The following is a 14114-nucleotide window of genomic DNA, read 5'->3' on the forward strand; positions in this document are numbered from 1 at the left end:
TCCCACTCCCTGATTTCCAGAGAGGGGAGAGGGGCTGGAGGTTGAATCAGTCACCAATGACCAATGATTTAATCACTCATGCCTCTGTAATGAAGTCTCCATAAAAACCCAAAAAGGGCAGGGTTTGGTGAGCATAGGGAGGTGTGCGGAGTGGCTTGCATGGAGAGGGTGTGGGAGTCCTATGGCCCTTCCCTCACACCGTGGCCTGGGCATCTCTTCCATCTGGCTGTCCTTGAGTTATATCTTTCTAAAATAAACTTATGATATAATAAGTAAAATGTTTCTCCAAGTTCTATGAGCTGCTTTAGCAAACTAACCAAACTCAAGGAGGGAGTTGTTGGAAACTTCGATCTCTAGTCTGTTGATCACACAGGTGACAACTTGGGTTTGTGATTGACATCTGAAGGGGGTGGGGTGTGTCTTATGGGACTGAGCCATTAAACTGTGGGCTCTGACTCTGTCTCCTGGTAGACATGTCAGAACTGAGTTGAATTGTAGGACACCGCTGGTGACAGGGAATTGCCTGGTGGTGGTATGAGAAAAAACCGTACACAAACATTGGAACTGTGCTAGAATCATTAGTCTGGGACCCAGTCCTTGAGGAGTTCAGGTTCTAGTGCTGAGACCCCAAACATTCAGGACCCAGGGCATCTTGTCCCAAGTTGGATTCCTGAGTCTTCCTGGGCATCACAGAGCAACTTGGACCCTGAAGCTGACCTCCCAGCTAGAAAATGCCTGGGCCATGGAAAGAGCTGAACACTATTTATAAGACACACTTTGTCCTGGAGTCTTGCTTCAGGATGAGTCCTCACACTAGCATCTAGGAACTTGACCCAAAGGATTGAAAGTGGGCAACTGTTGAGAGCAGGAGACTTTGTTTTTAGTTTCCAACCAGTGTGGCAGTAGAAGGGGTGACATAGGAGGTGGCACTTTTGTGACATATTGAAGTCTGAAGGCTCAGATTCCTGAACTCAGTTGGGCTGTTGGGAAGGACAGACACAGGGGAGGTATCTCATGTAATCCTGGGAAGGTTTGGGAACCAAGGTCGTTGATCATGATTTGAATTGAGGGGTTAGGGTGGGGTCAGTCCGAGAGATGAAAGCCATGCAGTTTGCTGTCATCCATTCATCCATGCTGTCTGTTTCTTCGTTATCTGCCACCTCTGGAGCAGCAAAACAGAGGTGGTAAGTCATGTACACATCTAATCTCACGAGCAGATGTTACTGGTTGGCAGGAAAGTAATTTTAGGACTCATTTAGAAATTAACACACTTCCTCCAGCACACATGCACGCCCCCAAGAGCGGAGGCGACCCTGCAGGCTCTCACTGGTTCAGTGCTGTTCTCTGGAGACCGCACACCCCAGGTTGTATTCGTCTGTGTGCTGTTGACCCTCCCCCAGCCTTGCACTTACCTAGCCCGGCTCCCGCCTCTCTCCACAGTTCAGGAGCTCGTTTTGGAACATGAATAGCCTGGTCCTTCCTGAGAGTCTGCAGTGGACAGCAGTGGCCTGGCGGAGGGCCCACCACTGCCCTCATTGCTATGGCCCAGCTGTGCCCTCACTTCTCACAGGATCACAGGACAAGGCTCTGTATCCCTTTGCAGCTGGACCTTAGTCCTCACCCTCTATGCTTGGGCTCACACACCTCTGAGGACGCAACCAGTGATAAATAGTGATAAGGACACCAGAGTTGAGGTGTTCTATGGGTTAAAATCGATAGTTAGGTAGCCTCCTGTGACTACACACATCCAGCCATGCGGAGTGGTCAATGGACAGTTGGTCAGCATCTTTGATGCCTTAGACCTCTGCCATGGGTGACGTGGATATGTCAGACCACAGGCCGCAGAGGGTTATGCGGCGCTTTACAGGCTGCAGAGGGTTATGTGGAATCCCACAGGATTTCTGAGTTAGAATCAGTTCGGCTGGCCCCTCCTTACACACATTTCTCACTCAAGTTCACTCCTGTGTCTGCAGAGAATACAGATCTGGAACTTTGGCCCAGACAGTGAGCAGGAGCTCAGTGTGACCTCCTCCGTTTGAGGCTGAGCACAGCATCAAGTCAGCAAACCAAGAGAGGGGTTTCCGTTCCTCAAATAAGCTGGGCCATTGGCATCTTCAGGATGTAAGTCTGATATTCTTTTCAGTATCCCAGTCCTTTATATATCTCCCAAACTCAGTTCCCCACACTCTAAGGAGTCTTCCCATCAAGTGCAGACTGTTCCTGTCATAAAACTCCAAATCTAACTCCAAAGTGCAGTTCGCCTGAAAACCCTTGGTTTTGTGATGGGCTGGCTTGATGCTTCCATTTCACACAAAGCAACTTCAGGAAAAGGACTTTATAAATTGGGAGAGGCAGGTGGAGGAATAGAGCAAAACAGGACAAAAAAATACTCATGGACACAGACAACAGCTGGTGATTGTGGTCAAGGTAGGTAGAGGAAAGTCAGTATATGGGGGATAAATGTTGATGGATGAAAACCTGACTGGGGGGGTGAACATACAAGACGGTGCACAGAGATGTGTTGTAGCATTGGGCACCTGAAGCCTGTATAATTGTTAACCAGTGTCATCCCAATAAAATTCAATTAAAAAAATAAAATATAATAAAAATTAGTTCTGGCCAGGAAGATCAGTGGATCAAGTGTCTACCTGATGCACCAGAGGCTACAGGTTCCACCCACGGTCAGGTCACATAAAAGAAGCAATCAATGAATCATAACTAAATGAACCAACTACAGGAAACAAGTTGATGCTTCTCTCTCTCTGTCTCTCTCTCCTCTCAAATCAGTGGAGAAATTTAAAAATAAATAAAAATAAAATTTAAAAAGCAATGTTGAGGACATGAAAAAAAATCTCCCCTTTCTCATCTCAGCCATGCTGTTTATGTTCCAGCCAACCCCCTACCCCAGGCCCCTCTAAAGATGTCTGGAGCTATTTATAAACGTGACACATGATGATTTTGGCCTTGGCAAGTGGATCATACAGAACTTGAAGTTTTGGGAGGAGGAAACGAATACCCGCGTCTGAATCTGGTCATGATATCACTTACCTTCTGATTTGCGGTGGCCTGCTGCCCCAGGAATGCCATCTGAGGCTTGAGTGAACCAGAGCCCCATGGGAACAGTCAGTCCGTGAGGACCCCAACTGGTAGGTTTGGAAATGTCTCAACTTTTAACAGGCAGGGGAGGCTCTAGCACTGGGTTTTCTTTGTTAATTTCTGCCTGCAGCCTGACTTGCGGTAGCTCAATGGGTAAAGCGTCGACCTGGAACGCTGAGGTTGCTGGTTCTAAACCTCGGGCTTGCCTGGTCAAGGAACATATGGGAGTTGATGCTTCCTGGTCCTCCCCCTTTCTCTCTGTCTCTCTCTCTCTCTCTGTCTTCTCTCTCTAAAATGAATAAATGAAATCTAAAAAAAAAATGTTGATAAAAATTTCTGCCTGCAGAAGAGTTCTCATGTGTTATGGAAATCAGAGTTCCCCCTTGTTTCAGTTCTCTGCATTATCATTGTAGGTAACAACATAATCAGGGTGAATGCTACATTTGAAATCAGATTTTTGAATGTCGAAGAAACATCTTGGCAACTCATGCAAAAGTAATTGGGGAGTTAGACCTTGGTTTGAAGTGATTATAAATAGACACAATCCAAATAAAAAATAATAAAATAAAATATACACAATCCTGCATTGCCTTCCTGGAATGTCCATGGCCAGATCACATGTAGGCCATTATGCATGAAAATTACTTTTCACTTAGTTTCGGCTGGGCCACATCTCAGTTCAACCCGGGCATCTGCATTTTAAGATCCAAGAACAGTAACAAACCAGAGAACATTGAGAGAGGCTTCTGGAAGCATGTCCTACAAAGGTGAGTGAAGGAAACATTTTTAGTGTTTTAGATATTTATGTTTTTAGTTCTTTACTATAGAAAACCCCCCAAAGAAATACATGTGATAAAAATGGGAAAAAACTAAGGAACAGTGGAGAAAATGACATCCAAGGAGGAGAAGATGAGGCTGGGGTTGTGGAGAGAGGATTGAGCTTCAGTTTCCTTCAAATGTTCCCTCTTTAAGAAGTTTACCTCCAGGTTGTTATTTTGTTCCAATCAGAAATGGTCCTATTGAGACTTGGCTACATGTTTGTTCTCTGTGCCCTCCTCCAGGGTGGGTTTTGTTCACTGTGAACATTTGTTGCTACCCCAGCACCAGGCACACATGACAGGTTCCATCCATGTCTGCTGGCAGAACGTGTCTGAGTTCTGCCTCAGAGACCTCGTGGTCTGACCTGGGGAGGAGACAGCTGTAACTGACCCACAGGTAATTTCTGAAGTGCAGGTGTGAGCCCATGCATCCTATGAGAGGCAGTACAGGAGTTTGGAGGCCTGAAGATGTGCACTGAGTTTGAGGACTAGTTGCGGTTTACCCATGTGACAACAGGAGCAGAGACTCCAGGTCCAGGTAGTCTCAGCAATGTGGAAGGACTGTGTTTGTAGGTTCAGATGACTGACCTTGGCAGACAACATGCTCAGTGAATAGCACGTGCTTCCCTATATTTTCCTGTGAGTTCATATGATCAGATCTAAAAAGGATGCATGTTGCTTCATGGCCATGGATGTTAAGAGCTGGTGTATCTTCTCCATCCCTGTGAAATAATAAAGTGTATACATTGGTCACTCTCCCTGGTTCCTGTCACCAAACTCTTAAAATTCATGTAATTTCCTAAGTGATAAGAACATCAGAAGTATCTTTTGTTCTAATATTTGGTCTTGGACTTTGGATCTTGACACAGAGCTACTAATTCCCTTGGAATTTACTGGGCAATGGTACTGTCTTGTTCTAATGAGGTGATTTGGTAGGTTCAGGATGGGAGCTGGTCACTGACCATAATTAGAAACTTGGGACTTAAGTCCCACTCCCTGCACTCTGGGAAGAGAGAAGTTGGAAACTGAGTTAATAATTGATCGTGCCTACATGATAAAGCCTCCATAAAACACCAGAAGTTGGGTTCTGAGAGCTTCTGGATTGATGAACACTTCTACATGCCAGGAGGCTGCACATCCCAAATCCACAGGGACAGAAATCTCTTCATCTGGCTGTTCATTGTCATACTTCTTTATACCCCCCTTCTTTTTCTTCTTTTCCAAGTGACAGGAGGGGAGATAGAGAGACAGACTCCTGCAAGCCTCTTGACTGGGATCCACCTGGCAACCACAGTCTGGGGCTGATGCTCTGTCCATCTGGGACTGCTGATAACCAAGCTATTTTTAGTGCCTGAGGTGAAGGCTCCACGGAGCCATCCTCAGCACCCAGGCCTGATGCACTTGAACCAATTGAGCCATGGCTGCAGGAGGGGAAAAGAGAGAGAGAAAGTAAGGAGAGGGTGAGGGGTGGAGAAGCAGATGGTTGCTTCTCCTGTGTGCCCTGACTGGGAATTGAACACAAGACAGCCACACAGTGAGCTAATGATCTACCACTGAGCCAACCAGCCAGAGCCTATTGTACCCCTTTTAATAAACCAGTAAGCCTAAGTAAGTGTTTCCCTGAGTTCTATGAGCCACTCTAGAAAAATGCTTGAATCCAAGGAGAATGGTCATGGGAACCTCTGTTTTATAGCCAAGTCAGACAGAAGTTGGGGTGACCTGGGGACCTACTACTTGTGATGGGCATTTGAAGTAGGGGCAGTGTTATAGGGCTGAGTCTGTAACCTGTGGATCTGATGCTAGCACCAGATGGATAGTATCAGAACTGAATTAAATTGTAGGATACTCAGCTTGTGTCCAAATTGCTTGACGTGTGGAAAACCTACACATCTGGTGTCAAGAGTGTTGTGAGTGTGGTGGTAGTGTGAGCGTAAAGGACACACGCACAGGGAGGGTTTTATCTCAACTTAATCCCTCCCTTCCCTTCACGTGACCTGGAAGCTATGCATTGAGATGGCCCTGTCACAAGGTGAAAGGACCTTGGATATCTGACTCACTGCTGGGAAGATAATCCCCTCTTTGTCTGAGTGAAAAATAGCCTTCTATTGTTTTTAGATACTGAGATTTTGGAATCTGTCTCCTGCATAAGCTGGTGGTTACTTGTCCTGACTAATACACTGGACCCAGTAGGAAATGCTCCCAGGAACTACTTTACTCTTAACCAGATGAGATGAACAGGAAGTACAAACCTATCAGATTTTCCTACTTTTCTAGAGAATAAGGATTGTCACATTGGCTTCATTTAAAAAATAAAACAAACTTCCATTTCACTTGTTTAAGCTTCCTTGGTCAGATTTCTTTAATGGAAGGCTTTTATTGTTCTTTTTTTAAGGCATAAAATAAAAAATAGAAATTTTTAGCGTTTTTGTGCTACTTGAGAAGCCCTTAGCGTGTATCTTGCTTAACCCTCAATGACACAAGCATAGTTATTATTCCCATATTTCAGATTTGGATGAGGAAGCTTACAGAGGTAATGGCTAGCCTGGGGCACACTAACCTGTGCGGAAATTGAGTGTTCAGCTCAAGTCTGCCTGCCCATAAATGATGCCACTGATCTAATTCAGTCCTCCAATAAACACTTAATTTCCAACAAGGGTCTTCTGTGGTCTTCCTGGTAGAGCAGCCGAATACATTTCTGGTCCATGTTAATTGGTAAGAAGTTTATTCTTTATCCTGAGATGAAATCAGCACTCCAGTCCTTCAATAAATGTTTCACAAATATAGTCATCATTGTCCTCCTACAATTGTGCCACTGTATTATCTATGCATCTTTCCATTGTAAGACCAAGGATCTGTGCAGGAAAAAGACAGAACTAAAGAAGGTTTCCTAACTTGCCTTCTGCTGCATAGAGAGGTAGTATACACAGCAGTGAAAACGGTAATAGTGCATTTCGACGGCATGGCAAGGAATGAGGTGGTGTTGACCATCGATCTCAGGACCTGCAGCACCCCTTGTACTATATTTCTGTGGTTATTTTAACAACCTGAAAATCTAAATTATATATATAACATTTTTTTACTTTTAAAATATATTTCTTATTATTGTATTTTTTGATGACAGTTTTCATCCAAAACTATTTTTTATTAGTTTCAGGTGTTCAGCACAGTAGATAGCCATTCACATAGGTTACAAATTGTCCCCTCTGGTAATTCAAGTACCCAGTATTACAACATTGTTAACTACATTCCCCATGAAATAAGCCAGACTGAGAAAGCCAAATATCACATGATATAATTTACTAAGGAATCTAAACACAATAAACAAACAAACAAAATAGAAACAAGCTCATAGATACAGAGAACAAACTCTCGGAGGCCAGAAGGGAAGGTAGCGGGGGACAGGGTGAAAAAGTATAGGATTAAGAAGAACTGATTGGTAGTGTATAAAACATCTTTATTGTGAGTCATGGACAATAGTATTCTCCTATATCAGGTGCACTCTTCCAGAATATATTCCTTCCACATGAATAAATAAAATGGAGTAAATTCTGGTCTCGTCTCTGTCAATCAGTGGATGGTCTTGGAAAAGTCACTTACCTTTACTAGGAACTTATAAATACGTATGTTCTCAGCTTTCAGGACTATAGGGATGTAGAGTAAGGATGCAATGAGATATTTTATACCTATTCCCATCTTCCTGTCAATGAAACTTTGTAGCCCTGATCAGAAGGCTCAAACTTTTATATTTTACTTTAGGTTTTATTCACTCATTTTTAGAGAGAAGAGAAAGACAATTGGGGAGGAGGGAAAAGCATCAACTACCATATGTGGCTTGATTGGGCAAGGCCAGGGTTTCGAACCAGCAACCTCAGCATTCCAGGTCAATGCTTTATCCACTGAGCCACCACAGGTCAGGCCCTTTTATAATTTAAAATCAAGGTGTTCTGATAAACTGTGTATTTGTTTTTAATCTCAAGTAGTGAGAAGTTAAGAGGGTACAACCCATAAGAGCATCCTCCCCTCAGTCACCAACTTTAAGTCTGTGACACCCGAAGTTTACCCTTGGGTTGATAATTCTGAAGGCTATTACACTCAAGGCTACAGTTTATAACAGCCAAGTGAAGAGGTGATGAGACAAAGTCCAGGGAGGTTCCAAAGATGGAGCTTCCAGTTGTCCTCCCAGCAACGATGTGTGACATTACACATGGAATGTTGCCAGTGAAAGAAATTATCCCAAGCCTTGGTATCCAGAGTGTTTGCTGGGGCTTCCTGGTCAACTGCCCTTGTGGCTGACCTCAGTCTCCAGACCCACTGCAGGTCTCAAAAGTCACTGTGTGACTCTAAAGCCCCACCATAAGTCACATTTTTAGGTATTCTGGTATGCTTCAAGATCCCCAAATCACAAAGACACTTATTGAATAGGACACTCCAAGGACTCCGAGACGGCCTGCTAGAGACTGAAGACCAGACCTTCTTTTGGGCATAGTTAAAATCATTACTACACTTATAGAGAAGTTTTTTTTAGATAAGCTTTTAAAGACCAATCCTTTTGTTTTTTAATCTTGTATTCCATTGGAGACAGAACAGAGTCAATTGCATCAACAATAGCAAGTAAGTTTTGAATATCTATTGTGCTTAGAAAATCCTGTATTAATTGTTGACATATTTTACCCTGCAATGTCTTAGTCGTGTTTTATCTATTGGCAAAAGGCTATGGGGAGGACAAGGTGACATGTTTTCAGGCATCAATAGCATAGGTTTCATGTTGCCATGGAGGGGTCACCATTCCTTGACCACACAGTGCTAAAGGTTCAAAATGGAATCAGCCATATCTGGGTTCCAGCTCTCTTTGCTACTTTCTGCCTGTGTGATGTTTGTCAAGTTTTTATGAGGTCTAGTCCTCAGTTTCATCATCTGCAGAATGGGCATAATAGTATATTTTCTCTCATAGAGTTGCTGTGAGAATTGAGATGATGTGAGGAAGATGTCTGACCTACAGTAGGCATTTCATGCTAGTTCTGATTAGGTATTTTGTTTCTTGAATAGAGGTTAGGGGTTCTTTTCCTGGGATCCATAAGTCAAGAAGGAGAGGATGATAGGTAGGCAAATGTCTGGTGTGTACATTTATTTTTTTCTGGGGAGAAAGTCTATAGCTTTTACCATATTTTCAAGGGACTATGTAACCCCTGCTCAAAAAAAAAGCTGGGAACCAATGAACTTGAAATGATCCTGGAGTTGAGACGTGAGTCTCTCCCATTTCCTGCCTTCAGCATGGCTGGACACACAGGAGGACCTGGGTCTCTCAGGTTTCCTCCCCTGAACAGTAATGTGCATGAACTTGCACTCCATCAGGACTAAGCAGCTGTGTCAAGGCCTTGGTTGGACGGTCCTTGATGTTGCCAGCCTGTTTTCATTCTATACAAAAAATGCCCGCTGTGAAATGATTCCAGAGCCACTTCTTTTGTCTAATAACAATATTTCAAAGCTAAGTATCCCAAAGGATGCTGGTACATCAGTCAGACTGCACCACGCCTCTCTGGCTGATAGACTGCCTCATGGGGGGAGGGGATGACTACTTACATGGCAAGTCTGCATTAGTCCACCTTGCCTGGCCTACATTCCAGCACCTTAACATAATAGCAGCTACCGTGTAAAAATAAGAACACAAACTGTTCATTTTTATTTTCATCCATCTACCTGTGGTTTGTTATACCCACCTTCAATTAAAAAAGGACTGAGGTTATTTAGGTATTGATTTCTTATTAAGATATTTATCTTGCCCTGGCCGGATGGCTCAGTGGTAGTGTCGGCCTGGCATGCAGGAGTCCCGGGTTCGATTCCCAGCCAGGGCACACAGGAGAAGCGTCCATCTGCTTCTCCACTCCTCCCCCTCTCCTTCCTCTTTGTCTCTCTCTTCCCTTCCTGCAGCCAAGGCTCCATTGGAGCAAAGTTGGCCTGGGTGCTGAGGATGGCTCTATGGCAGCGGTTCTCAACCTGTGGGTCGCGACCCCCACGGGGGTCGAATGACCAAAACACAGGGGTTGCCTAAAGCCATCAGACCCACAGGTTGAGGACCGCTGCTTTATGGCCTCTGCCTCAGGCACTAGAATGGCTCTGGTTGCGGCAGAGCAACATCCCAGATGGGCAGAGCATCTCCCCCTGGTGGGTATGCCGGGTGGATCCCGGTCGGGTGCATGTGGGAGTCTGACTGCCTCCCCATTTCCAACTTCAGAAAAATTTTTTAAAAAAAGAAAAGAAAATATATTTATCTTGCTTTCCTATGTGAGATCAGTATAGTTTTACATTACAGACTCCTGCAAGTCTCATTGAATTAAAAAATATTTGTATTTTATATTCATTTTAGAAAATTAATAACAAATTTCAAACAGTCAAAAAAGGATTTAAGTCAGCTTTCAAAACACATGTCCTACAAGCAGTTAAGATCAGTAAGAAAGGAAATCAGAACAAGAAAGAGATGAGTATAAGAAAGAACGAAGTTGTGATAGGTTACTGCTCCAAAGCCTATACTTTATAGCAGTCAAAGCAAAGTAAACACCAAATTTTCAGCACCCAAGGTAAAAAATAAGTCAATTTGTTAATAAAGAACCAAGACCGATTTCTCCTCTGGGTTTGCACAATGGGGACAAGGATGCAGTGGTGGTCAGGTCGCTGCCCCTCCCTTGTATGGATTTAATACTTTCTTCTGGCTGTTCTCTGTAGCAGCCTCAATGAAGCCAATGTTCTAACATCAGGTGCCATGCAGAAAAAGCAACTTTGTTAGGGGCCAGAGCAATGCTCTTGAAGTACACTGTTTTTTTAAAAATTTTTTTAAATTTATTCATTTTTTAGAGAGGAGAGGGAGAGACAGAGAGAGAGAAGGGGGAAGAGCTGAAAGCATCAACTCCCATATGTGCCTTGACCAGGCAAGCCCAGGGTTTCGAACCGGTGACCTCAGCATTTCCAGGTCGACGCTTTATCCACTGTGCCACCACAGGTCAGGCAGTACACTGTTTTTTAATGGGTTGGCTAGTATGCAAGGGAAACACGTTCAGAATTTGGAATACCTAGAGTAATGGAGTGAGAACATACCCATTAGGCAAGCATCCATGAAGGATTTTTTTTTTTTTTTTTTTTTTGCTTCTCAGCCTAACAGAGTTGGGGGCTGAATTCTCTGGTTAAAAAACCCAGACTGTAGATAATTTATGCTGCTTAACTAAGGAGTAGCAGAATGTCCATCTGCTCATGACAATTACAAAGCTTCAGAAAAATATTATCTCAAGCTGCACGGTGGTGAACTGATGGATAAGGCCAAGCATTTCTGCAGAAATGCACACAGTCGGCACCTCAGGGCTCAGTATTCCACACCCCAGAGCAAGACAGCAAGAAATGCAATCTGGGCTCACTTCCAAAGCAGGCGTGACCCATGCAGCCTGATGAGATTGCTCAGTGTTCCATGCCACACTGCCATGGTGATCACACTGCTTTTCTGGGTTTGATGGCTTATTATCTAGCAGTCAAGGCAACTGGGGATATTTTTGCTTCTTTGTTAGATGGGACCAAAAGTGGGAACCTCAGGGAAGGGGGGTTGTTCTGGAAGGTGACAGAGGCACTATGCTAGGTGTCCAGAAGAGAGAAAAGGGAGTGGGAGGTAAGAGTGGGGAGGGAGGGGAGAGGGAAACACAGAGAGAATGAGACTGAGAAATTGAGAGGAGGGAAGGAGAAAAAAGAGGAGGGATAGAGAGGGAGAGGAAGAGGGAGAGGAAAAGGGAGGGAGAACTTATTGGCTGTTCAGGGGATGCACTAGCAGGTAAAAGGCTCCAGTGGTGGAGGAAGGCAGAGAATTGCTAGGATTCAAATGTTTGTCTTCCTCAAAATCCATTTGTTGAAATCTACTCCCTAAGTAGATTGTATGAAGAAGTGGGGCCTTGCTGTGGCTGGATAGCTTAGTTGGTTAGAGCATCGTCCTGAAGCGCAGAGGTTGCTGGTTCGATCCCAGGTCAGGGCACATACAGGAACAGATTGATGTTCCTCTCTCTCTCTCTCCTTTCCTCTCTCACTGAAAATCAATATATAAATGTTAAAAAAAAAAAAAAAATGGAGCCTTTGGATGGTGATTAGGTCATGAGAATAGAGCCCTCACAAATAAGATTAGTGCCAGAAGATCCCCTGCCATTTTCCTGCCACATGAGGACAGACACTGTTTATGAATGAGGCAGTGGAGCTCCAGCAGGATCCAAGCACGTCAGCACCTTGATCTCAGATCCAGCTTCCAGACCTGTGAGAAATGCATTTCTTTTGTTTATGCCACCCAGGCTGCAGCACTTTGTTTTAGCTGTCCCCAAAGACTAAGGCAGGGGTTTTCACCCAAGAGCCAGGGCCAGGGTTGAATAGCCTCTCAGGGAGGAATTCAGTGGCAGAAATCAGCCAGTTTGCACCAGTTTGGCAGAACTGGTACCTAATTTTTTGTTGAGTTCAGTGTGCTGGTTGTTAAAATGGCACTTGTAATCAGTATTCTAAGGTGGGCGCCTGGGCAGCTACCCAATGTGGAAATCACAAATTTACACTCCTTACTCTTTTTCTAAAAAAAATTTAAAAAATTTATTCATTTTAGAGAGATGGCAGGAGAGAGAGAGAGAGAGAGAGAGAGAGAGAGAGAGAGAGAGAGAAAGAGAGAGAGAGGAGGGGGAGGAGCAGGAACCATCAACTCCCATATGTGCCTTGACCGGGCAAGCCCAGAGTTTCGAACCTGCGACCTCAGCATTCCAGGTTAACGCTTTACCCACTGCGCCACCACAGGCCAGGCTCCTTACTCTTTCTTAATGTTCATCCATGCAACAGTATATTCTAAGTGCCCGTAGTCATGTTCATTCCATCCACAGGTGAAAAACATTGCAAGTGAGGACGCCAATCAAGAAGCAATATGGATTGGCTCAGTGGTAGAGCGTCGGCCTGGTGTGCAGAAGTCCCAGGTTCAATTCCTGGCCAGGGCACACAGGAGAGGTGCCCATCTGCTTCTCCACCCCTCCCCCTCTCCTTCCTCTCTGTCTCTCTCTTCCCCTCCCGCAGCCAAGGCTCCATTGGAGCAAAGATGGCTTGGGCGCTGAGGATGGCTCCATGGCCTCTGCCTCAGGTGCTAGAATGGCTCTGGTCACAACAGAGCATTGCCCCAGATGGGCAGAGCATCACCCCCTGGTGGGCGTGCCGGGTGGATCTCAGTTGGGTGCATGCAGGAGTCTGTCTGACTGCCTCCCCATTTCCAGCTTCAGAAAAAGAAAAAAAAAAAGAAAAAAAAAAGAAGCAATATGGAAAATCTTAAACAACAGTTTTGGTTTTTTTTGTCAGGTATTAATGATTTTTCATTAATATTTTAACTGTTATAATCTAGTTCTGTGTACCTCTTTTATTGTTCTTATTTAAGTATTAAATACATGAAATAATAAACTACCTTTTGGTATATCAGTTTCTTTTTTGTACTTAAAATAGTCATTAGGGCAGAGAACTGGCTGTTAAATTGTTTGAATCTTACCACTGGAGGAACTCAACTGGCAGTCAAAGTCAGGATCTGTGGTCAGTGGGTCCTGGCACAGAACCTGTCTTCTCAGTGAGTGAAGGACTTAAGGTGGTTTTCCTCATGGACTCTGCAAGCCCCTGATGCAGGCAGGAGTCTAGGTAACCTGACTTCTGCTGGAGACAATGTTTATGGCTGGTGTTCTCTAATTAGGAACCCCCTTCCCCTTAACGACACCCCAGGCTATCTAGTTGGCTGTACTTCCCCAGGCTTCATGGCAGGAACGCAAGCTAAATACCTGTGGTTTTCAATGCATATTATTGGTTTCTCCTGTGGCTGGCATGGCCATGAAAAGTAAGGCTATGTCTACTAGGAATAAGCCAGTAAAACCAATGCTTAGTTTAGATCTCGTCCATATGAAAGGAACCATCTGTAAGGTTTTTTTAGATGATGCCTCCTGGCTGTGTCCAACTATACATGAGAAGGGAAATGGGGCAGGTAAGCATACTGAGCTGTACTGGGGGGGTTTAACAGTGTTCTTTTTCTTCACTCTCATTCAGCATCTGGACCAGCCCAAAGGTTGGAGTGCTCCCTCTAGTGCTGCAGGTGTGGCGCCCCCTGCAGCCGTCATCTGGGAAGGCCCTGTGGGCAGTAACTCAGCCTGCCTGCCCCTGCCTGCACACAACTTGTAT

At 44.5% G+C, this 14114-nt stretch overlaps 1 long non-coding RNA gene across 1 annotated transcript in view; it reads right to left on the reverse strand.

The window, feature by feature from the left end:
- LOC136308019 (uncharacterized) overlaps window positions 1-6653 on the reverse strand; it is a 172941-nt gene extending 166288 nt beyond the window's left edge. The window contains exons 1-2 of the long non-coding RNA XR_010726035.1: window positions 6472-6653; window positions 4941-5335 (exon numbers count right to left, since the gene is read on the reverse strand). This is a non-coding gene — a long non-coding RNA (uncharacterized lncRNA). The remainder of the gene's footprint in view (window positions 1-4940; window positions 5336-6471) is intronic.
- Between the last annotated feature and the right edge of the window lie 7461 nt (window positions 6654-14114).

This window comes from Saccopteryx bilineata, chromosome 1 (assembly GCF_036850765.1).
Source record: "Saccopteryx bilineata isolate mSacBil1 chromosome 1, mSacBil1_pri_phased_curated, whole genome shotgun sequence".
Taxonomy (NCBI): domain Eukaryota; kingdom Metazoa; phylum Chordata; class Mammalia; order Chiroptera; family Emballonuridae; genus Saccopteryx; species Saccopteryx bilineata.